We start from the raw sequence: 25,596 nt of genomic DNA on the forward strand, positions 1-25,596 counted from the left end.
CCACCGAAAACTAAAAAAAATAAATATTAAAAGAAATTGTTTAAAAATAAATAAATAAAATAAAATTTCTGTTATTCATCTATTTTTGGTTCTATTTATTATTTTATTAGTTATTGGGAGAGGAAGGGAAAATAACCAACAATAATTGAGAAACAAGACACAGTGACATGTGCCTATAGTCCCAGGTACTCAGGAGATCAAGGCAGGAAGATCATTTGAGCCTCAGAGTTAGAGGATAGCTTGGGCAATATAGTGAGACACTGTCCCAAGAAACAATTAAATAATTGAGAAGTTGTTGGACGCTGTGGCCCACACCTGTAATCCCAGAGGCTGGGAAGGTTGAGGCAGTAGGATCACAAATTCAAAGCCAGCCTCAGCAAAAGTGAGGTTCTAAGTACCTCGGTGAGACCTTGACTCTAAATAAAATACAAAAATAGGTCTGGGGATGTGGCTCTGTTGTCGAGTGCCCCTGAGTTCAATCCCCAGGACCAAAAATAAATAATTGAGAAACAGTCAAGGTCCCTTCTCAGTTTTACCCCTGTTCGAACACCTTTTTCATGCAACAGACTGTTTTGAACTATTATTAACTGCATACATATGTATTTAGGATTGTTATGTCTTCTTGATGAATTGAGCCTTTTATCATCATGAAACATATCTCTATTTCGGCTAGTATTCCTTGTCCTGAAATCTACTTATCTGAGGTATATAGACACTCCAGCTTTCTTTCCATTGGCCAATGTTTGTGTGGTCTGACAATTTTTGATGCATTTATTCTTTTTTTAATATATTTTTTTTTTAGTTGTAGATGGATACAATGCTTTTACTTCACTTATTTATTTTTTATGTGGTGCTGAGGATCAAACCCAGCACCTCACACATGCTAGGCAAGTGCTCTTCCACTGAGCCACAACCCAGCCCTGATGTGTTTATTCTAAACTTCTTTAGCCTTCACATTTAAAGACTTATAGCAGAGCTGGGAATGTAGCTCAGTGGTAGAGTGCTTGCCTAGTACGCATGAGGCACTGGGTTCCATCCTCAGTACCACATAAAAATAAATAAAATAAAGACTTACAGCATATGTAGGTATAGTAGTAATATGTTTCTTAATGCATTAAGAATTTTAATATTTTGTCGCACTCTCTGTGATTGATTTTTCTGAACTACTTTTCATGGCTCTCACATACAGTGAATTTAAAAAGGTGAATTTTTGAAGGGAAAGTGGGAAATGAGATTGCTGATCTTCATCCTTCATACCAGGCAACTCTTGTCCAGGAAGATAAAACTGTTTACTTCAGGATGTGGTTGCCAGCCAGGGTATCTGAGCAGATCATCTGCAGGAACAATTCTCTTGTTTAGATAACAGCTTGCTCACCTCAACAAAGAGCTTGCCTTGCTGACAAGTTTGCTTATCAAAAACTCTCTCCCAAATTCTCACTTTGTTGTCATGAATTTTACCAGTTCTAACCAGGGTCAGTGCCTTGAAGGATCTTCTTTTAGCCATTGGCACCTAGACCCCCAAACCTTTAGTACTTCCCTAATCATCCCTCTGCCCCTTCTGAGACTTAATTGTCCTCGTCAAGGTGGCCTTCTCCCTGCTGAAGTCAGCTTAATGAGTCAACCTTGAGCACCTTGCTCTGATAATCTTATGGGAATTTGACAACATTTTGAAAGCAAATCAGGTAGGCATTTTTCACAAATTTAGGCTAATAAAATTATTTGAGCCAAGTGTGGTAGCACATGCCTATAATCCAGCGTCTCTGGAGGCTAAGGAAGGAGGATTGCAAGTTTGAGATCAGCACCAGCAATTTAGTAAGCCCTAAGCAATTTAGCAAGACCTTGTCTCAAAATAAAAAATAAAAAGGGCTGGGGATGTGACTTAGTGGTTAAGTGCACCTGGTTTCAATCCCTAGTACCATAAACACACACACAAACAAACAAAATGTTTAACTAAGGTTGCATCTGGGTGCTGTGGCACATGCCTGTAATCCCAGCAGTTTAGGAGGCTGAGGCAGGAATATCCCAAGTTCAAAGCCAGCCTCTGCAAAAGTGAGATCCTGGGGGCTGGGATTGTGGCTCAGAGGGAGAGCGCTTGCCTCACATGTATGAGGCACTGGGTTCAATCCTCAGAGCACTACATAAAAATAAAATAAAGATATTGTGTCCACCTATAACTGAATTAAAAAAAAAAAAGTGAGAGCCTAAGCAACTCAATGAGACCCTGTTTCTAAATAACATATAAAAAATAGGGCTGGGGATGAGGCTAAGTGGTTGAGTGCCCCTGAGTTCAATCCCAACTACCCCCCAAACACACACAACAAAAAACAGTTTGCATCATTTTGGGGGAGGAAGTGTTACTGGTGACCCAACCCAGGGTATTTTATCACAAAGCTATACCTCAGTTCTTTATTATTATTATTATTATTATTATTATTATTATTATTATTATTTTGAAACAGCTTATCCCTGAGTTGTTGAGGCTGTCCTAAAACTTGAGATCCTCCAGCTTCAGCCTCCTGAGTCACTGGGATTATGAGTGTGCACCATATTTGCAATTTTTTGCTGAGGGTGTGGCTCAGTGATAGAGCAACTGCTTAGCATGCAGGAGGTCATCTGGGTTCCATCCCAATCGGCAAAAACAAAACAAAAACTTTGCAGTTCTCTTTTCTAGGAACATCTTCCCTCTTCCTATCTTGTGCATTCTTCTCCTCTTCCTCACCTGTATCATTTAGTTTTCAGCTTCAATAGCACTTCCTAGGATTTGTTCCCAGGTATTCCAGACTAGGTTTTCTTTTCTCCATATTGTAAATTGAACTCAGGGGTACTTTATCATTGAGCTACATCCCAGCCTTTTGTATATGTTATTTTGAGACAGGTGCTCCCTGATTTGTTTAAGGCCTCTCTAAATTGCTGAGGCTAGCCTCAAACTTGGGATCCTCCTGCCTCAGCCTCCTAGGCTAGAAGGCTGCCCTTGCCTCAGCAAGTAGGATTCCTCTACACTGTCTTTTCTACTGGGTATTGAATTCTTTGAGCCAATTTGGATACTGCACAGCACAGCATCCGCCTCACTATGTATTTGTAGAACAGGCCACCATGCCCAGCACACTTTTGACCCTTTCCACCTGGAAATAGATTCCATAGATGGAGGGCTCAGTCCCTAGGACTATCTCTTCTTCAAATGCCGGTCAAGATCTGAGCCTGGAAGCTATTAAGGGAGGCTTAGGCCAGAAGCTCGACTCTGGAGGTCCCAACAAGGTCTTAACACTTCTCCCCAAAACCACAGAAAAGGAAATCAAATGTGAGGAAAGGAAGCTTTCTAATTTACATGGAAATATTGGGAAGGCAAAGTGAGATTCAGCATTTCAGCCCTGTCTTTAGGGTGTTAACAGGAGTTTTGGGTTTAAACAGAGGAAGAATTAATTGAAATGCATTCTGCAGTCATGTACAACTAAGTGGAACAACAACAACAAACAAATAAACAAACAACAACAACAACAAAAAAAAAACCAGGAAGAATTGGGAAAAGGGGAAATATACATAATTAAATCATCTTGGTCAAACTGTGGTCTGATTTATCCTGATTTCAGTTCTGGCTCTGCGAGGTGGCTCCAGAGAAATCCTTATGGCTTGAGGGGGCAGTTTCCATTTGTTGCTCAGGATGTTTATCCATCAGACCTGTGATCCTGGAAGGGGGCAATTCAGTTCACAGGAGACCCTTGCTCTTGCTTGGGGGCAGTCTCATCTTGGGTTATATACCTGCTTCCAGGCACCATTCCTGGGGTCTAAATGAGGATGCTACAAATCTCGCCTCAGGCTTCACAGGGGACAAGATAGGTTAGGTAAATTTAGGGCTAATAAACCCTGTGTCACTAGTTTTTAGATCAATATTCCTTTTTTTTTTTTTTTTTAGAAAAGTAATTTCCATGGTTTTTTTTTTCTTTTTTTTTTTTTCGAGTTTTTGTTTGTTTATTTTTTGTTTTGTTCAATATTCCTTAAATAATTAATATGCCTGTGTCTATGTACAGAGCTGAGTAGGCCTGAGAGAGACTGGGAGTGGTGGGGCCCTGAAATTAAGAGCAACTTTTTCATACTGAGAGAAGAGGCTGAAGGATGGCAGCCACCCACCTGGAGGGGCACCAAGGAGGCTGGGAGAGGAAATCTACTACTCTCACCACCCCCAACCCACCTGTGTTTCACAGGCCAACTAAATCCACATGTGTACATTTCCTGTTCTCTCACTTCCCAGGCTCATCTCCTTTAAAAGGCATGGCAAGTTCCAGGTCAGCCTCAGCAACTCCACAAGGCCCTAAGAATTTAGTGACACCTTGGGCCAAGTGCTTTTGCAAACACCTATAATCCCAGCAGCTCCAGAGACTGAGGCCAGAGGATCAAGAGTTCAAAGCCAGGGCTGGGGTTGTACCTCAGTGGTCCAGGGCTTACCTAGCATGTGCAAGGCGCTGGGTTCAATTCTCAGCACCACATATAAATAAATAAACTAAGGGTCCTGCTGGGGCTGGGGTTGTGGCTCAGTGGTAGAGCACTTGCCTAGCGCTGGTGAGGCCCTGCTTTGATCCTCAGCACCACATAAACAACAACAACAACAAATAAAATAAAGATTAAATTCTTTAAAAAAAAGGGTCAATCAACAATTAGAAAAAAAAATATTTTTAAAAAAGAGTTCAAAGCCAGCCTCAGCAACTACGGGGCGCTAAGCAACTCAGTGAGACCTTGTCTCTAAATAATATACAAAATAGGACTGGGGACATGGCTCAGTAGTTGAGTGCCACTGAATTCAATCCCCAGTACCAAAAAAACCCAAAAAAAACCCACCACCACCATGACCACCACCCCCCACTGGGGATGTGACTCAGTGATTAAGCCACTGAGATTTGGTCCCTGGTGCAAAAAAAACAAAAAAACAAACACCACTTTGCTTGCCCTCAGATATTTCTAAAATGAAACTTTTGAGACAATACATTCATCCAACTTCCTTCAAAGGTGGACTTGAATAAAACCTGTTTTCCTACCAATTTGATTCCAAATATATATGATGGAGCAGCAAATGGTTTAGGCTAGCCTCTCCACACCCCCTGCCCCTCACCTGAGTGGTATTAATGTTGCCCAGTAACAGGATGTGACCAAAGTAGTTAAGGTGATAAAAAAGATAGATATAAAATGACATTTTGTAAAAACTGAAGATTGAACCCTGTGGTGCTTTACCACTACTGAGCTATAGCTACAGACCTTTTAAAATTTTTGTTTTAAAACAAGGTCTTGCTGTAGCCAAAAGCTCGGTTCCTGTCCCCAATGCCAATTAATGCCAATTTAATAAGGACAACACGGTTTTGAGGAAAAGGAAAATGTTGTTTTATTGCTTTGCTAGCAAAGGAGAAACCCAGGTGACTCTGGTCCCTGAAATTGTGAATCCGCCCATCTGCAGGAACCAGGGGATTTTAAAGGAATTTTTTAAGGGTTGCATTCCAGGTGTGCTCTGGTAGGGGGGCCCAGGGCGCCCTGCTGGTATGTTAGGATTCACTAGTTAATTTGGAAGATATTTACTTCCTAGATCCTGTGGAGCACAGATGACTCCTGCTAATCTTATTCTCTGCTCCCAAGTTAGGGAGGGGGAGAGGGAGAAGAGGAAAAAGAAAATATGTCCCTTTTAAAAATAAGCCTCATAACTATATTCAAAAGCTAAAGTAGACCACTGTTATATTGCTGAAGCTGGCCTCTGGAAACTGTGATCCTCCTGCCTTAGCCTCCTGTGTGGCTGGGATAACAGGCATGCACCAACAACGCTGGGGCCTCTGCGGGCCTAAGATTCATTGCCTTTAGAGAAGGCAGCCTCTCTCTAAGTCCCTCTCACAAAACTTCTGACCAACCAACTATAAATCAGGTTTCCCAAAACCCCCTTCTTTGGTTCAATTAACTTGCCAAAGTGGCTCACAGAATTCAGGGAAACATGTTTCCTGGTTTGTTATAAAGAACATTGCAAAGGATAGAGACTAAAAAGCACATAGGGTGTGGGTAGAGACTTAGTGCTCCCCCACCCTCTGTGTGCACCACCCTCCAGGAACTCCCAGGTGTTCAGCTATCAGGAAGCTCCCTGAACTGCATCCTTGGAGGGGGGGTTAATGCAAATTTCCCTAGGTAGGCACCAATTCCTTAAATCATTGGTCACATACCCCCCAAAAGTCCAGGTTTGCTGCCACCTGATGAAGCCAGAGAGATAGTGATCAGAACGAAGCAAATTTATTGGTAATAAGCTGTCAGGTAGAGGATCAAGGATTGCCACCCAAATTCCATTTTGCCAGGGCTCACAGGCGCAAAAGTTTATTTGAGGTTCCTGTGGGAGTCTAACTTTAGCCATAGCCTGGTGAGTATAGGAATGTTCTTTCATGTGGGTAGCAATCAGTTCTCTTGACATGGTTTTCAATGTTGTCCAGGTTACTAGGCATCCCAATTGTTCTTGGTTCCTATAAATCTAAAGATTACTGATTAGGAGGTCATATGTCAGGTATTGTTCCTTGATGTTTTCCTTCATTCTTCTTTTCAGGCAAGGCTGACTTCATTGGTTAATTATTTGGGGAGTGAGGCAAAACAGAAACTGTGAAAAACAGATTAGCTAGTGCCAGGAGTGAGTTAACCTACTTATGTGCTTTAGCCACTGGGAATCAACTTAACCTCCAGCCCCTGTCCCCCTGTAAAGTTCCCAACCTCTAACCTTGCCCAGGTCTTTCCTGAGACCTGTCTCATTTGGAAGCTACCAAGGGGCTGAGGGCCCTCAATCACCATTAGCATAAAAAGACACTTAACACTGTGAATTTTTCCCAATATCACAGATCAGGAAGAAGTCTCTCTGACTTTGAATCCTGGTGTATTCTTTGAGAGTGTATGGTGTATTCCCACTGACACCTGGAGTCACAGACCTTTATGGGGGATGACTTCTTTCTAGTTCATGAATCAAATAGAAAGATTTAAAAAAAAAAAAAAAAAAGTTTACATTTTTTTTTTCCTTGGGATAATACCAAACTAAAAAGCCTCCACACCACCAAGAAAATAATAGATGAAATGAAAAAGAGATCTGGGGAATGGTGGGAAATATTTGCAAACCATATATCTCAAAATATAAAAGGGTTACTATCCCAAATACATCAGAAACTCATACACCTCTGTTGGGGCTCAGAGACCAACACCTCCAAATTATGGTGTTTGTAGCATGCTGAGTTATTTGATCCAAAGAAAATTAAAAACCCTTAAAAGCTTTATTGCTTTCTCTGGAATTTCTCTCATCTGCATTAAGACCAGATAAGCTACAGGGAATACAATTGCCTCCCATCATCAAAAGAGAAAGGAAGAAAGTGACCTCACCTGAACAGATTTCCCCATGATAAGGTAAGCTTTGTCCTTTGCATATGCTTGGATTCCAAGACAAAGACACTGTCTCCAGAACCATTCGCTTTCCCTTAAAATCATTTACAGGACCTCAAAATTGTCTATATCCTTCATTTCCCTTTCCCCTATAGAAAAAGGGATATGTAAATTTCTGGATATGGTTAAGTTAGTGGGTGATCACACTCCTGTGATATCTCCCCATGCTGTGGTTTTCTCCAGGTCAGTACATTTGTATGCTCTTTCTCTTATGTAATCTTGGTCAGTTTATCCTGGTGAATTTTCAGGAGGTGTAGGGAAATTTTTCCTTTCCTCCTGAGGTCAAGAGGAAGAGATAAGGCTAGGCAGATAGAATAATGGGTCTCTTGGTGATTTCCTGAGCAACAGACCACAAAGAGCAACTGCAGGCTTTTGCTGAGAAACTTGCAAAAAGATTATTTTTAAAATCAGGACATATGTGATCTGGAGTCCACAGTCTCTTCAAAGAAGGAAAAACACTTGATCAGTATTTTTGTTGGGCTAAATGCCTCATGGACACTGAGTGCTTTACCCAGGATTGGGCTGAGTGCTGACTTCCTTAAACCTGTAGATGCATATCAACCAACAGACAATAGCCATTCATGGGCACCCCTCTCTGTTCCCAATCATGGAGCTTTGCTTCACTTTGCTCTGATAAGTTCTTATACTTTGCTTTCACTCTCTGCTGTCCATGAATCTCATTGTTAGAATTCATGAAACAAAGAACCCACTGGACTCCATGTTTCATATTACACTCCTGTACCTCAATAGCAGAAAAAAAAAAAAAAAAAACCACACACACACACAAATAATGCAACTAAAAAGTTGGCAAAGGACCTGAATTAATATTTTCCCAAAGAAGGCATATAAATGGTACTGAACCTTACTAATTATGAAAATGCAAATCAAAAGGAGAGCCAGCCCAGCAGCACATGCCTATAATCCCAGCCACTTGGTAGGCTGAGACAGGAGGATTTGAGTTTAAAGCCAGCCTCAGCAATGGTGAGGCACTAAGCAACTCAGTGATACCCTGTCTCTAAACAAAATGCAAAATAGGGCCAGGGATGTGGCTTGGTAGTTGAGTGGACTAGTATAAAAAAAAAAAAAAAAAACCTATAGTGAGATATAATCTTCACACCTGTTAGTAAATGGGTATCACTCAAAGACAAGAGATGTGCTGGCAAGGATGTACAGAAAATGGAATATTTTTGGTGGGAATATAGATTTGTGCAGCAAGACAATATGGAAGTTCCTCAAAGAATTAAAATTTAAAACTACCATATGAATTGGTGGTAAATGTCTGTGATCCCAGCCGTTTGGTACACTGAGGCCAGAGATTTGTAAGTTTGAGGTCAACCTCAACAACTTTTGAACTTGTCTCCAAATAAAAAATAAAAAGGACCCTGAATGCAGTTCTCTGGTAGAGCACTTTCCTAGCATGCACAAACCTCGGGGTTCAGTCCCCAGTACTGCAAACGACAACAGAAACTATCATAGGATCCAGCAATTCCACTATTGATTGTATATGTAAAAGAAATGTAACCCACTAGCCAAAAAAAAAAAAAAAAAAAAAGAAGGAAAGAAAATAAATATAACCAGTAGCTTGAAGAGACACCTGCATCCCCGTGTTTACTGTAGCACTATTCACAACAGCCAAGATACAGAAGCAACTTCCAGTATTTCAAGTGTCTGTCAGCCCATGAATGCATAAAGAAAATACTAGACACACACACACACACACACACACACACACACACACAGGAGAGAGAGAGAGAGAGAGAGAGAGAGAGAGAGAGAGAGAGAGAGAGAATAGAATATTTTTAGCCATAAAAACATTTGCAACAAGAATGGACCTAGAGGATAGTATGTAAGTGAAATCAGCCAGGCTGATTAGTATATGTAGCCTAGGACTTCACTTACATGTAAAAACCTGGCATTTTACCCACTTTACTTCCTTAATGGAGCAAACTCAAAAGAGGGATAATAAGATTCTAATTCCACACACTCTTATCCTGAAAAGTCTCTCAGGAAAGTTTCTTTTCCTTTGACTATAACCATTATTACATTTTTTTCCCTTCTTGTGAAGAAGTTCTCCCCCCCCCCCTCTCTCTCTCTCTCTCTCTCTCTCTCTCTCTCTCTCTTGGTACCAGGGATTACATGCATGGGGGCTTAACCACAGGGCCACATCCCCAGCCCTTTATTTATTTTGAGACAGGGTCTCACTAAATTGCTTAGGGCCTGGCCCTAGAACTTGTGATCCTCCTGCCTCAGCTTTTTGATTAGCAGGGATTACAGGCTTGAGCCACCACATCTGAGTTAGGGTTGTATATTCTTATCCCCTACAAAGTAACTTCACAAAAGATAAAGAAACTGGCTGGGCCTGGTGGCCCATGCCTGTAATCCCAGCGGTTTGGGAGCCTGAGGCAGTATTCCGGCTGTTTACCGGTGATGAGTCCTTTTTTCCCCAATGCTGAAGTATAACACCAGAGAAGCACCGGAGGCAAGTGTAGAGTGGAAGGTAGAAGTCTTATTAAAGGACAGCAGGAAAGACTTCTCCCGAGGAAGAAGGGGACCCAAAAGGCGGAATCCGTGGAAGGGGGAGGTCTTCCCTCTTTTATAGCTAAAATCTTCTTTCAGCTTTCCCACATTTCTGTTTTTAGTTTTCCTTTATCTTGCAGTGATAGAATGCAGGTGGGAAGGCCGAAAGGTGGGAGACTGGTGCACTGGAGGGGTAATCTGGGCAGGAAGGGCTTGGGGAGGTTTTGGATTAGCACCTCCCTGTTTGCTTCAAACTGCTTCATTAACATTTCCTTAGGATGGGCTCCTGGCTTTGGGGACATTAACATTTCAATTTCCCCAAGTGCTGCTCTGCTTTCCTGGACTCCATTCTCAAAAATGGCCTCCATTTTCTTTATTTTACTCGATATTAGACCCGATTTACCTAACTACACTAACTACCTATCTGTAGATCTGGTTTCAGCAGGAGGATCGAGAGTTCAAAGCCAGCCTCAGCAACTGAGAGGCACTAAGCAACTCAGTAAGACCCTATCTCTAAATAAGTTATAAAAAAGGGCTGGGGATGTGGTTCAGTGGTTAAGTGCCCCTGGGTTCAATTCAAAACCAAGAAAAAAAAAAAGAGAGCGAGAGAAACTGAACCTAAGATTCAGTACTTCTAAGAGGTATTATAAACTAGTTGCAAACAAACAAAAATTCTTTAATATTACTATGAGTTTTTAGAACATAATATTTTATTTTAAATGATGATGATGATTATTGTCCTTATTATTTTTTTTTTAAAGAGAGAGTGAGAGAGACAATTTTTTAATATTTATTTTTTAGTTCTCGGCGGACACAACATCTTTGTTTGTATGTGGTGCTGAGGATCAAACCCAGGCCGCACGCGTGCCTGGCAAGCGCGCTACCGCTTGAGCCACATCCCCAGCCCAGAACATAATATTTTAGTAGGGACTGCTCATGAACAAACTGTAACAGGGGTTACAGTTTTGTATGCATTGACTATATCGCTTGTGGCTTTAAAACTTACATGTTTTTTCCTTTTCCCCAACCTTCCCCTCCCTGATCCTCTCCTCCCTGATCTTCTTCTTGATCTCTGCTCCCTAATCTCTTTTTCTCTGAAGCACCTCTATAAAAACCCCCTATTCCTGCTAATGGGAAGAATCACAGGCTTTGGGACAGGAGTCCCCTGTGTTTCTCCTTTGCTAGCAAAGCAATAAACCTTCTTTTCCCTTTTTCTCAAAACCGTCACCTTATTATTGGATTGGCATCAAGGACAAGGACTGAGTTTTTGGCAACAAAACCAAGAAATAATTTGGAGCTGTGATAAAAATTATGGAAGTGTTTGGCAGCACAGACTGTAATCAGGAAGCAGAGACAGGAGGATTGTAAGTTCAAGGCCAGCCTGGGCAACTTAGTGAAACTCTGTCTCACAATAAAATAAAAGAGAACTTGTCTGGTATGTGTGGGGCCCTGGGTTCAATTACCAGCTCTGAAAAGATAAAAAGTGTCTCCATCTCTCCACTTCAAAAAACCGCTGGGAATTGAAAATAAATGTCAGGGGCTGGGGATGTGGCTCAAGCAATAGCATGCTGGCTGGCCTGGCATGCGTGAGGCCTGGGTTCGATTCTCAGCACCACATACAAACAAAGATGTGTGTCCGCCGAAAACTAAAAAATAAATATTAAAAAATTCTCTCTCTCTCTTTAAAAAGAAAAGAAAAGAAATGGCAGGCAGAGGACCAGGCCTTGAAAGGTCTTGCTACAGAAGACAGGAACAGTCCACAGGTATATATACGTACATATACCAGTTTATATACTGGTAAATAAATAAGCAAAATGTGGTCTATCCACACAATAGAAAATTAGCAGCAAGAAATAGAAATGCGGTATTGATACAGCTAGAGGAACCTTGTAAACATTATGGGAAGTGAAAGGAGTAGTAGCAGAGCACTGATTCCATTTATATAAAATCTCCAGAATTGGCAACCCTTATATGTAGAAATTAAATTAGTGGTTTCCTAGACCTTGGTGTCTGGTGGAGGATGGATTGAGGGGTGACAGCTAAAGAGTACATGATTTCTTTTGGTGGTGATGAAGATGTTCTAAAATTTACTGTAATGTATGACATTATGAAATGTATGACATTATGAATATACTAAAACCACTGAGTTATGTACTTTAAGATGGTGAATTCAATAATATGTGAGTTATATCTTTTTTTAAATTTTATTTTTTAGTTGTAGTTGGACACAATACCTTTATTTTATTCATTTATTTTTATGTGGTGCTGAGGATCGAACCCAGGATCTTGTACATGCGAGGTGAGCGCTCTACTGCTGAGCCACAACCCCGGCCCAATGTGAGTTATATCTTAATAAAGCCATTTTTAAAAGATCATACAGGAGCCAGGTATGGTGGTGCACACCTATAATTCGAGTGACTAGGGAGGCTGAGACAGGAGGATCAAAAGTTCAAGTCCAGCCATGACAATTTAGTGAGATCCTGTTTCAAAAAATAAAAAAGGCTGGGGTGTGACTCAGTGATAGAGTTCTTGCCTAATATGAACAAGGCCCTGTGTTTGATCTCCAGTAGCTGGAAAAAAAAAAAAAAAAAAAAAAAAAAAAATATATATATATATATATATATATATATATATATATGTATATATGTGTGAAATTTAGACAATTATTAGTAAGAATGAAAAAGACACTGTTGAAAACACATTTGTGCACACACACACACACACCCCTATCAGAAAGACCAATTGATGAAGTAGGCCTATGTCTAATAGATTTCCTGAAGTAAGACAGAATACCAACTTAGTAGAGATGAGTGTTTTTTGTATTTTGAATTTCAGGGGCTTTTGTTGTTGTTGTTGTTTTGGTATTCTACCACTGAGCTATGTCCCCAGCGCTTTTTATTTTTAATTTTGACATAGGGTCTTGCTACATTGCTTAGAACCTTGCTAAATTGCTGAGGCTGGCCTTGGACTTTCGATCCTCCTGCCTCAGACTCCCAAATAGCTGAGATTACAGGTGTGCCTCATCATACTCAATTTGCCTGCTTTTAAGATAGAAATAAGGAGTATTTAGTTGTTGGGGTTATACACCAACCAGTGCCTAGGAAGGCTTGTTGTTCCTAATGGTAGCTAATAAGAACTTCAAAGAATGTGTTAATCATGGGTAAGAAGCAGGGAAAACTGACCACTTCTCTTATCTCCAATCATTTTTTTTTTTAATTTTTAAAATTAATTTAAAAATAAATGACAGTGGAATGCATTACTATTCATATTAGACATATAGAGCACAATTTTTCATATCTCTGTATATTCACACCAATTTGTGTCTTCATACATGAACTTTGGAAAAGATTTTTGACTGTACCTTTTTTTTTTTTTTTGGGTGCTGGGGATTGAACCCAGGGCCTCCTGCTTGTGAGGCAAGCACTCTACCAACAGAGCTATATCCCTCCCCCCACCTTATCTGTACTCTTTAGGTGGAAATTAAAGCAGGAGGACCTAAGACATCAGTTCCTAAGACATCTGAAAAGACCCATCTGGCAGCCCATAGACTTCCTGCTCAGGTACAGGGTGGCCCTCCATACATATTCTTCCTCCTGCTGCCACCCAAGGAGCGCCTGAGTAGTAAGGTGCCTGAAACCTCTCTGTTGAGTCCTCCAAATTCTTTTTTTTGGAATCAGTCAACAATCTGCTAGGGCTTTTGCAACCCTGGGATTAAGTAATAATTTTTCTCAATAAGCAAATAGAAGAAAAATACAGCCCAAGGAGAAAGCAATTATAAGTAGCAGAAACATTGAAGAAGGAATCAAGGACCAATCAGAAGGAACAGAGATAAAGGGGAATCCCACATACACATTCCCAAACTTAGGCTGCAGCTCAGAGGCATAAACTGTACATTTGCAAAGAAGGCTAGAGGCAGGACCTGCAATGTCACCTACTCAAGTCCCACTTATATCCTAAGTCATAGCTGATGTTCTGGATGTGGTGTCAGAGGTTACGCATGTACCTTACTTATTCAATGAAGACAATTATTGGAGCTGGCCCACACCTATAATCATAGCTACATAGCTGAGTCAGGAGGATTACAAGTTATAGGCCAGCCTAGGTAATTTAGCAAGATCCTGTCTCAAAATAAAATTTTAACACGGGTTGGGAATGTAGCTCAGTGGTAGAATACTTGCCTATCATGTGTGAGGCCCAGGGTTCAATCCCAGAATTGCGAGGAAAAAACAAAAAGGAAAGAAAGGGAATAAAAAGTTATAGGACATCTTTTATAGACCCATCATGATAATGGCGCAGGGAGAATAGCAGTGAACAAGACAGCTTGGGAGACTGAGACAGGAGAATCACGAGTTCACTATGTCGAGGTGCTAAGCAACTCGGCAAGACCCTGTCTCTAAATAAAAAAGAAAATAGGGCTGGGGATGTGGTTCACTGGTCCAGTGTCCCTGAGTTCAATCCCTGGTACCATTAAAAACAAAAAACAAAAACAAAAACAAAAAAAAAAAAAAAGGAAAGAAAATGTCTCCCTTTGGCTGGGGATACAGCTCAGTTGATAGAGTGCTTGCCTTGCAAGCACAAAGCACTGGGTTCAATTCCCTGCAAAAACAAAAAGGAAAATATCTCTTTTCTGTAATGAAAAATTTAGAATACAAACAGTATAACTTCCTATTTCCCCAAGCTGGTTTAAAAAGCGAACAATAAACCCAGCATCTTGGGGCAAACCTTTAATCCCAGCTGCTAGGGAAGCTCAGATAGGAGAATCAAAGTTTTGTTATGCTCGAATTCGGGAACCCCCAAAAGACCACCAGAGACCAAGATCAATGTAAACAGCAAAGAGGTGTTTATTGAGAGCTAGCTCGGTCCTCCACACACACTCAGCACCATCCTCCGCACACACACAACAACTGGTGACGCTGAGAGGCCCCGAGCCCAGGGTTTGCAGCAGTTATATACATTCTTTGGAGAAGGCAGGGACCCCCACATACATCATAGCATCTCTTAGCAAATCTCACACACCAGGGGAAAATCAAATAACAACTCTAAAACATAATTAGCACATTCACTGGAGGGAACAAATTGGGTAGGGGTGATTGGTCAGTACAAAAGGGGTATTCATTTGAACTGATTGGTTTAAGTCAAGAGGGGTGTACATGCTGAACTACATGGTTTCCCAACACCATAAACTACTGGGAGGGTCATCTGGCATCCCAGTATTTCCCTGTCTCATGCTGATTGGTGGCTGCTAGGGGGCTGCTATGGATCCTCACCTAGCCTGGCTGAGTCAGGGACACCTGGGGCAGCAGATCTCTCCTGTTATTTGTAGATAAACCACTTAGCAGGGTGGGAATGTGCCTAGGAGTGCTCTGTTGGTCTTTCAAGGACAAAGGTCATGTCCCTTCCTTGGACAGGCTTTGCTCTGAGGTAGAGGCTGGTTTTTCAGTTTGAGGCTGTTGGATATGAAAAACAAAACAAAACAAAACAAAACAAAAAACCCCCAATAGTGCAGCCTGGGAAAAGGGAGTAAAAAAGAAAGTCATACATTGATAACATTGATCCTTTTCCAGTGACAAGACAAGCCCTGGGGAGAAAGTATCCGTCCAAATCTAGACTGTCAGTCTCTGGGAAGAAGCTAAAGTATTGACCCTTCTTAAAATAAGTCCTTTCACAGTGACAGTACAATGAGACCTCAGAGGGAAAAAGATAATTACTGACCACTGACCCTGGATCCCCCACTGGCCCACTGACCGCTGAACCTGGAACCTCCATTAGACCCGCTCTGACAATAATTAGGTTACCTCCCAGTATAACCTATATAAGCTCATACTCCTCTTTTGGCCAGTGGCTCATTTTCTACCAGGAAAGTGGGTCCACCAGAGGCGTCACCCTGTTCGTGCACATACTATTCCTGCATGAAACTGTGAAGTTTGAGTCCGGCCCAGTCCTTTCATGCTAACAGAGGCCAACCTCAGCAATTTAGTAAGATCCCATCTCAAAGTAAAACTGAAAAAAAAAAAAAAAAATAGTGGGGGGATGTAGCTTGGCGGTAGAGTGCTCCCCTTCCATGCACTATGCACCTGAGTTTAATTCCCAGCACCACAAACAGAAAAAAGAGGAGGGAACAATAGATTGAATGCCTTGTAGAGAAGACAAAATCTCCCTGGATCTAAAATGATTGCTTTGTATGAATGCTGAGCTCAAGGTCTTACCTTTGACCTGATAAGAAGCTTGACTCTCCCTCCATGATCCCAACAAAGAAATGCAATCAACTGTATGATCAAGGTTCAGGGGAAATCCTAAGTCATGTGAAACTCTGTCATGCTCTGGCTGGGCATGGTGGTACACACTTGTGGTCCCAGCTACTTGGGACACTGAGGAAGAAAGATCGCTTCAGCTCAGGAGTTTCAGGGCCACCCGGGCAACATACAGAGACCCCAAACCTCGCTCAGGCCTCTGAGAAGCTCCCTACTGGTTACTGGGACATCTCTCCTACCATCTTACCCCAGGCCTCTGTGCCTCAGAAGCTGGAAATTTCCTACTCTTGGTTACAGTGTGCATGAGCACTGGCAATAAATAGCAACGGGAAGAATATGAACAACAGGTGCTGGTGGCCTGTCAATTAACAGGAGAGTGTTACTGCCATACAAGGGTATGATGGCATGGCTCCCTAGGTTAGGAGGATATGAGAGGCCAAGAACTGGGAGGAGCATGAACATGTATCTTTTATTTTTTATTTTATTTTTGGAACTGGAGATTGAACTCAGGGTCTTTACCACTGAGCTACATCCCTGGTTCGTTTTATTTTTTATTTGGAGACTGGGTCTCTCTATGTTATTGAAGGTCTCCCTAAGTTGTTGTGGCTGGACTTGAACTTGCCCCTGCCTCAGTATCCTAAGTCTCTGGGGTTACAGGTATGCCCTACTAGGCCCAGCAATGTATATTCTTTAATATGACAATTCTTCCAGTATAGGCTAGAGGTCCTGGGGATACCCAAGATCCTTTTGTCACCAAGGAAAAACCTAAATGAATCCTCTAGCTTCACTTGCTCAGTTGACTTAAAAGTTAATCATTTTGGAGGTCACATTACGATGCAATACATTCTTATTCTCCCATTAGCTTTGCTGTAGAAAATAGTTACCAAAAGCTCTGTGCTTGTCCTCATTCCAATGAGGACATGATTTTGAGGAAATGGAAAAAGAAGTTTAATTTTTTCGCTAGTAAAGGAGACACAGGGAACTCCTGTCCTAGAGGCTGTGATTCTCCCATCAGAGAGGAGAGGGGGCTTTTAAAGAGGTGATTTAAGACCAGGTGCGGTGGCTCATGCCTGTAATCCCAGCAGCTCAGGAGACTAAGACAGGAGGATCACAAGTTCAAAGCCAGTCTCAGCAATGGCAAAGCACTAAGCAATGAAGTGAGACCCTGTTTCTAAATAAAAAAAATACAAAATAGGGCTGGGGATGTGGCTCAGTTGTCGAGTGCCCCTGAGTTCAATCCCCAGTACCCAAAAAACCAAAAAGAGGTGATTTAAATTAGGTACAGTGGCACCCGCCTATAATCTCAGTGGCTTGGGAGACTGAGGCAGGAGGATCATGAGTTCGTTCAAAGCCAGCTTCAGCAAAAAAAAAAAAAAAAAAAAAAAAAAAAAAAAGGGGTGCTAAGGAACTTGGTAAGACCCTGTCTCTAAATAAAATACAAGATAGGTCTGGGTATATGGCTCAGTGGTTGAGTGCCCCTGAGTTCAATCCCCAATACTCCCCCACCCAAAAAAAAAAAAAAAAAAAAGGTGAACCAAAGTCTACATTACACTGTTATGTCTGAATTTATGGTCTGAATTTAATCAATAGTTAATCAATAGATTATAGGTTGTGAAATATTAATAAGTAGGACAATACAATTATGTTATAGTTATTATAGAATAAATAATGTTATGTGATAGTCAAGCCAAAGTGACTCCATTTTGTTTAGTAACTCCACTTTGTAAAACAGCCATGCCAAATAGAAAGGTCATGACTGGGGCAAGTTGTTTTTCCTTTTGTTGTAGAAACCCTCAAGAACACAGAACTATCTAAGGGGGGGGGGTTCTGTTTCTGTAATTGGGGTGATTACCGTGCTAATTGTGATTGGCTAAGCTTCCCGCCACCTGACTGCAATCTCCAGCTTCTGTAACTTGGCTTGTTTGCATTGGCTAAACCCCCAAATGTCCGTTTTGTGGTTTTCAAGCTTAAAAGGAAAGCTCTTACTATGGTTCGGGGCTGATCCGGAACAGACTTTATGTTCCCGGTCAGTCATAGCTGGTGTGCTTCAATAAAGGCTTGATTCGATTATACATGAGTGGTCTGGAAGTCAATTTATGGGACTTTGTTTTAACTGTATCAGTACAGCTGCCCTAGTTACAAGCCAGAAGAAGTAAACATAGGTAATAGTAAGACAGCATAATCATGTAATTGTAAGGCATGAGATTTAAGTTGTTAGAAATAAGATATAGAACAACGTAAGGTGATAAGTATAAGCCAATAAGTTAATATCATTATAGATAAGTATAGGTTAATGGAACAATAGATATAAGTACAAGGCATAGCCGTAGACCAGTATAAGTAAGTATAGCCATAGTGACTCCATTTTTATTTTATTTTTTATTTTTTTAAAGAGAGAGTGGGAGAGAGAGATAGTGGGGGAGGGAGAAAGAGAGAGAGAGAGAATTTTTCAATATTTATTTTTTAGTTCTCGGCGGACACAACATCTTTGTATGTGGTGCTGAGGATCGAACCCTGGCCGCATGCATGCCAGGCGAGCGCGCTACCGCTTGAGCCACATCCCCAGCCCCTTTATTTTATTTTTTAAATGTCCCCATCTTTTTTAAAATTGATTTTTAAGAAATCAATGACAGCAGAATGCATTCCAATTCTTATTACACATATACATCACATTTTTTCATATCTCTGGTTGTATGTTGACACCAATTTGTGTCTTCATACATGTACTTTGGATAATGATGTCATCACATTCCACCATCCTTGCTGACCTCCTGCCCCATCTAGAGTTCCTCTATTCCTCCCATGCTCCTCCTCCCTATCCCACTGTGACTCCATTTTTATGACTCCCATGTAAACTTGTTATATAAGCTGTTTTTAAGATGTTGAAAAATAAATTGTTTTTCTGTGCTTCATATGCCCACAAAAGTACTTGAACCCAGGATGTAGACCCACACATGTGCTCGAACCCAGGATGTGGTTGTCTGTTTCTCTTCTGCTAACTCCTTTCTCAGCCCTTCTATCCTGTGTGCTTGCAACTTGCAGATTCCATAGGATGTGGTTTTCTTCCTTAAATACTCTGGCCACAGACAGTTTGGGGCTGTTCTCCCAGAGGGTCACTTGGACCCTGTAGGGAACAGTCTCTGGCCACATAATAAAGACTCCCTAATTTGTTTCAAATTCAGACTTAGAGTGTTTTCTGAGTGGTGGCCCCATAATACCATGTGAGCCCTGACTATGCAGATGGGGTGGGGGGAGTTTTAATTCACTTGTTAATTTGGGAGATTTCTTAGTGTAAGCAAAAATAACCAAAACACTTTCGCCACCATAATAAAAGTGAAGCCAGATTTAAAGATAGGTAGTTAGTGTAGTTAGGTAAATCGGGTCTAATATCAAGTAAGGTAAATAAAATGGAGGCCATTGTGGAGAATGGAGTCCCGGAAACCAGAGCAGCACTTGGGTAAATTGAAATGTTAATGTCCCCAAGGCCTGGAGCCCATCCTAAGGAATTGTTAATGAACAGCTCCCAGCAAGCAGGGAGGTGCTAATCAAACCACCCCAGGTCCTTCCTGCCTAGATTACTCCTCCAGTGCACCTGTCTCCCACCTTTTGTCTCCCAGCTGCATTCTATCACTCCAGGATAGAGGGAAACAAAGGACAGGAATGTGGGAAGACTAGAAGAAGACCTTAGCGATAAAAAAGGGAAGACCTCACCCTTCTACGGATTCTGCCTTTTGAGTCTCCTTCTTCCTCCAGGGAGAAGTCTATTCGGCTGTCCTTTAATAAAGCCTTCCACTTTCCATTCTACACTTGCCTTGGGTGCTTCTCTGGTGTTATACTAAAAGCACAAATAACTGGGATGGGAGCAGACTTCACGGGTCAGCAGTGCATTTTTTCTTTTTTTTGGTACCAGGGATTGAACTCAGGGGCACTAACCACTGATCAACATCCCCAGTCCTATTTTCTATTTTATTTAGAGACAGGGTCTCACTGAGTTGCCTAGCGCCTCTCCATTGCTGATGCTGGCTTTGAACTCAAGATCCTCCTGCCTCAGCCTCCTAAGCCACTGGGATTCCAGGCGTGGGCACTGAGGTCGGCAGTAGTACCTTTTATTCAACAGTGGAGACAGGCATCAAAGGAGCTCGCTTTCTGGATAGAAAATGGCCCCGGGTTGCAGAAAAGATCTGAATTTTTATTCCACTACACTGAGAGATCATTTAATCTCTTTAATAGAAAGCGTCAGTTTGGGCATCAGGAAACAGGTTGTGAGAATTTGAAACATGTTTTCACTGGGCAAGGATGAAGGATCCAGAGTTCAGCATTCGGTACTTCTCTCTTTCCCTCCAGAGTCTATCCTACTGTCACTGGAAAGGACTTATTGGGAAAGGATCAATGATTGCCCTTTTCCCAGGGACTACCATTTTAGGATTGATGGATATCTCCTTCTCAGGGATTGCCTGTTTCCCCACCATCCCTCAGGTTAGAGAAAGAGAGTAAGGCCAAGGAGTGGGAGGGAGAGAGGGAGAAGACAAAAAAAAAAAAAAAAAAAAAAAAAAAAAGTCTACTTTAAAAATAGGACTGTATTCAAAGCAAGGAGTGAACCACTGTGACAACACCCCGGCCACATGAGTTATAATGATAACAGTTGTCTAGATTACTTTTCAGGGACTTGAAGGCCACTTTTGCTGAAAACAGTGAGTCTTCACTTGGGCCTACAGATGTCCCATGTTGACAAAAGTGGGCTGGAAAGACTTGGCAGCTGTCTTCTTATTATGTCTGTCTCCTCTGTGGCCTTAACCTCTGGGCTAGAACACCTGCCAGCCACCGTGACCAGGAACACCAGACCATACAAGGAGCAAAAAGAGGTGGCACCAGAGTTCCTGGAAGATCTCTCCCTATTCCCAGAAAGTATGTGAATATTCCTCCCCTTCATTAGTCTATCTCTCCCCGTCTTCATTCCTATCTGCTATAATTCCCTGTGTTGTCAAAAGCTCAGTCCTTGTCCTGGATGCCAATCGAATAATGAAGATGAATTTTTTTGTTTTTGGTACTGGGGATTGAACTCAGGGGCATTAGACCACCAAGCCACATCCCTAGCCCTCTTGTCATTATTTTTAAAATGAAGTTGCAAATATTTTAGCACCCTCCTCTCCATCCCCCCTGTATTGGGGGTTGAACTCTGGGTACTCTACAAGGGAGGTACATCTCCCTCTAACTTTCACTTTGAGATAGATTGTACTAAGTTGCTAAGGCTGGCCTGCTAGGAGTGATCCTCCTGCCTCAGCTTCCCAAGTAGCTGGATTACAAGCATGTGCTACCATGTGGAATATTTTAGACTTTTTAATATTAATGTAATATAGTAAGTGTACATAAATATGCACTATTAGAAAAAGTTCAGCCAGGCGAGGTGGCACACACTTGTAATGCCAGCTGCTTGGGAGGCTGAGGCAAGAGGATTGTAAATTCAAAGCCAGCCTCAGCAATTTAGCAAGGCCATGAGCAATTTATCAAGGCCATGAGCAATTTAGCAAGACCCTGTCACAAAGTAAAAATAAAAATGACTGGTGATGTGATTCAGTGGTTAAGTGCTTCTGGGTTTAAGCTTCAATACCAAAAGTAAAGAACAAGTAGAGTCCTCAAAGATGAGTAAGAATTATGTCCTGAGCATGAAACATTTGAGAACTGCTCCTAAAACAGCTTTCTTTCCATTATTGGTGAGCACTTCTGGTCTACCATAATGGTAGATTTCCTGTTGAGTTTCTTCCACTCCATGTAAAGAGGTTAGATTCTTCCATCACATTATTTGACTTTTTCTTCTGCCTTTAAGTATTTGTATCGTAGTCATTTACCTCTAGTTTTGTGTTAATTGAAAAGTGTTAAATAATTGCATAGAGTCTGAAGAGGTCCAGGAGAGGGGGAACTGAACTCAGAATGACAGTGTCCTTGACAAATACTATTAAATTTCTAGATGTGTCAGACATTGGAAACAGAGATTTATTTAGAAAAAAGGAGTACAGAATCAGGGGAGAATGTGGCTATCTCTAAGATGCATCTTGGGGGTCTTGGGCTTTTTGGGGGTGGGGGTGAGGGTAGGTACTGGGTATTGACCCAGGCACTCTACCATGAGCTACATTTCCAGCTCTTTTTTTTTTTTTTTTTTTTTTTTTTTAAGTTTTGAGGCAAGGCCTCCCTAATTTGCCCAGTCTGGCCTTGAACTCATGATCCTCCTTCCTTAACCTCCCAAGTTGCTGGGTCTAAGGTCTGCACATCTGGCTCCGTGGGCTCTTCTTTTAAAGGAAATTTGGTTGAGGGTTGGGTATGGGAAGGCATGTGGCAAATGATATCAGTCTTCAATAGACTATGGTGGTCTGGCACCTGTCCAAGCCCAAAGAATGGACTGAGAGATACAAAATACAGCAAAAACAAGGCTTTAGTTTAATGATGGTCTTGCAAGGTCGGATGCCTAGTGATCAGGGACCAAAGGATTGGGCTCAACCAGTGTTTTATGCCCTAGTGTATAGGTCCCTCCTTCAGTTCCTCATTGGTTGAGTATTATGGGGGGTACAGTTTTTGGAATGCCACCTAGGTTTTACTGTCTCCTATTGGATTATTTAAAGAAATATTCCTTTAGTTGTCCTCACCACCCTATACTTCCCTTTGTGCTCTGCCGCAGCCCGGCTGGCTGCAGCAAAATAGCCGGGGGGTGACGAATAACTTGTGTACGTTGATGCAGCAGGAATGGAAGCCATTTATTGTAGGATCTGAGGGATATTTATACATTTTACACAGCTTATCTTAATTAGCATAAAATACATACAGCAGTCAACCAATAAGGAATCTCCACACTTAATGGCTCGCTGATGTTACTTCACAAACCACTCCCTCTGGCATTTTGCCAGGCGCCATCCAGACTTGTTTACAGACTCTAACATTTCTCTGGCAAAATGCCAGGTGCCATCCTGACTTGTTTACAGACTCTAACATTGCTCTTGTGATGGGACCGTCCCCTTGGATCAAGTGCCTTTTGGCACACACAACATTTGTTCCTGTTGGTCAGGTGGAGCCCCTTGAGTCTCACCTCCTGTGTCAAGGGGCTGTCAATTTATCTGCGTCTAACTTTTACTCTGCTCTCCCTGCCAGCTGCCTTTCTTGTATTCCCCCATCACTTTACATTTAAAGCTAAATACTGTATTCTGAAAATGGACCTTCTATTTCTCACAGCTCTCAGAATCTTTAGGCTGAGGTCTTCACTTGTTATTTGATGGTGAGATAACATTGGAAAAACACTTATTGGTTTTGTATGTGCTTTTGCTCAATCTATTTTAAACATACATATATTTGTGGGCTATGTAACAGGGCACAGGGCAGTTTTCATAGGTGAGTGAATTTCCAACATTAAGATTGTGAGTGAAGATTTGCTGATTTCCCAGAAATTTGGGAGAGACCATTCCGGAGACAGCTCTGCCTTGGGAAGGGTCTTTGCTTTGGGAGTGAAGGTGTGAGAAGCTTTAGCCTAAGGTTTTTATTTTATTAAGATATTTATTGTTTTGTTGTTGTAGTTGAACACAATACATTTATTCCAAACATTTAGTTTTATGTGGTGCTGAGGATCGAACCCAGGGCCCTGCGCATGCTAGGCGAGAGCTCTACCGCTGAGCCACAACCCCAGCCCCAGCCAAAGGTTTTTAGATTGTAGTCTCCTTGTCCTGTAGCCTGCTTCCTTTCTACCTGTCTTTTTATTTCTTCTATTCTACCTCAGAGTGATAGAATATATTTATTATTAGGAAGTGTTAATGAACCAGTTTTTGTTTGTTTTTTTGTGGTGCTGGGGGTTGAACTCAGGGCATCTTCTATGTATGTGCTCTACCATGAATATTTTTAGTCAGGATTTTTTTTTTTTTTTTTTTTTTTTTTTTGCTGTGACTAAAAGATCCTGATCAGAACACAATGGTAGAGAAGGAAAATTTTATTTGTGGGCTCATGGTTTCAGAAGTCTCAAACCATAGACTTCATGCTCCATTCCTAGGGGCTCCAGGTGAGGCTGAACATCATGGCGGAAGAGTGTAGTAAAGGGAAGCAGCTCACATGATGATTAGAAAGCAGAGAAAAAGAGAAAAAGATAGACAAACAGAGAGAGAGAGAGAGAGAGAGAGAGAGAGAGAGAAATTTCACTCACCAGATACAAAATATATACCCCAAAGCCACACACACTCCCAATGCCCTCCTCCTCCAGCTGTATCCCACCAGCCTTCAGTTACCACTAAATTAATCCCTATCAGGGGACTAATTCAGTGAGTGAGTTAAGACTCTCACAACCCAATCATTTCTCCTCTGAACTTTCTTGCTTTGTCTCACACATGAGTTTTTGAGGGACACCTCATATCCAGACCATAATAATGAGCTATACCCCTCTGCTAACTCTTAAAATTGTGAGTGAGCCAGGTTTGGTGACTCAACCTGTAATCCTAACTGTTCAGGAGGCTGAGGCAGAAGGATCATATGATCATGGTCAGCCTCAGCAACTTAGCTGAGACTCTGTCTCAAAATAAAAATAAAAAAGGCTTGGGGGTGTAGCTCAGTGGTTGAGCATGCCTGGGTTAAATCCCCATACCACAAAATAAATAAGGAAACAAATAAATGACAGTACCAGTCCCCCAGTCCCCCGCACTTAAAAAAAAAAAAAAAAAAAAACACCTTTTTCCAAACACACACACACACACACACACACACACACACACCACATATATCAGTGAAAATTTAATTTGGGGCTGGGGATGTGGCTCAAGCAGTAGCGTGCTCGCCTGGCGTGTGTGCGGCCCGGGTTCGATCCTCAGCACCACATACAAACAAAGATGTTGTGTCCGCTGAAAATTAAACAAATAAATAAATATTTTTTAAAAAAAGAAAATTTAATTTGTGGGATAAAGAGGATAGCAATTTGATCTTCTGTTCCTTCTGTCATTGTTATTTAAATAAAGGTGATTTGGGTGACTTAGAATTCTTATACTGTATATTCTTGAGGTCCCACAAATGCAGACAAAATTTTGAGAGGGAGCTGATCTCAGGAAACACTGAGCGGGGAATGGCACAGTGAGATGAGGAAGGAAAGGGAAAACATATAAGAAAAGGGAAAGGAAGGAAGGAAGGAAGGAAGGAAGGAAGGAAGGAAGGAAGAGAAAAGAAAGAAAAGGTAAACTATTACTCAAGGGAGCCATTACTGTGAGTAGTCATAGCTTTTCCTGTCTGGGAACTGGGCATCAGTGTAGAAGTACAGCCTATGAGATGGGTGAGGGAGCTGGGATATTTCTATACCAACCTCCTTCAATGAACTAATTGTTATAAACTGCTGGGGAGTGTTTAAATTCAGACTGCCAGAGAAAACTTGTCAGTTGTAAATCAG

Source organism: Callospermophilus lateralis, chromosome 4, assembly GCF_048772815.1.
Source record: "Callospermophilus lateralis isolate mCalLat2 chromosome 4, mCalLat2.hap1, whole genome shotgun sequence".
NCBI classification, from domain to species: domain Eukaryota; kingdom Metazoa; phylum Chordata; class Mammalia; order Rodentia; family Sciuridae; genus Callospermophilus; species Callospermophilus lateralis.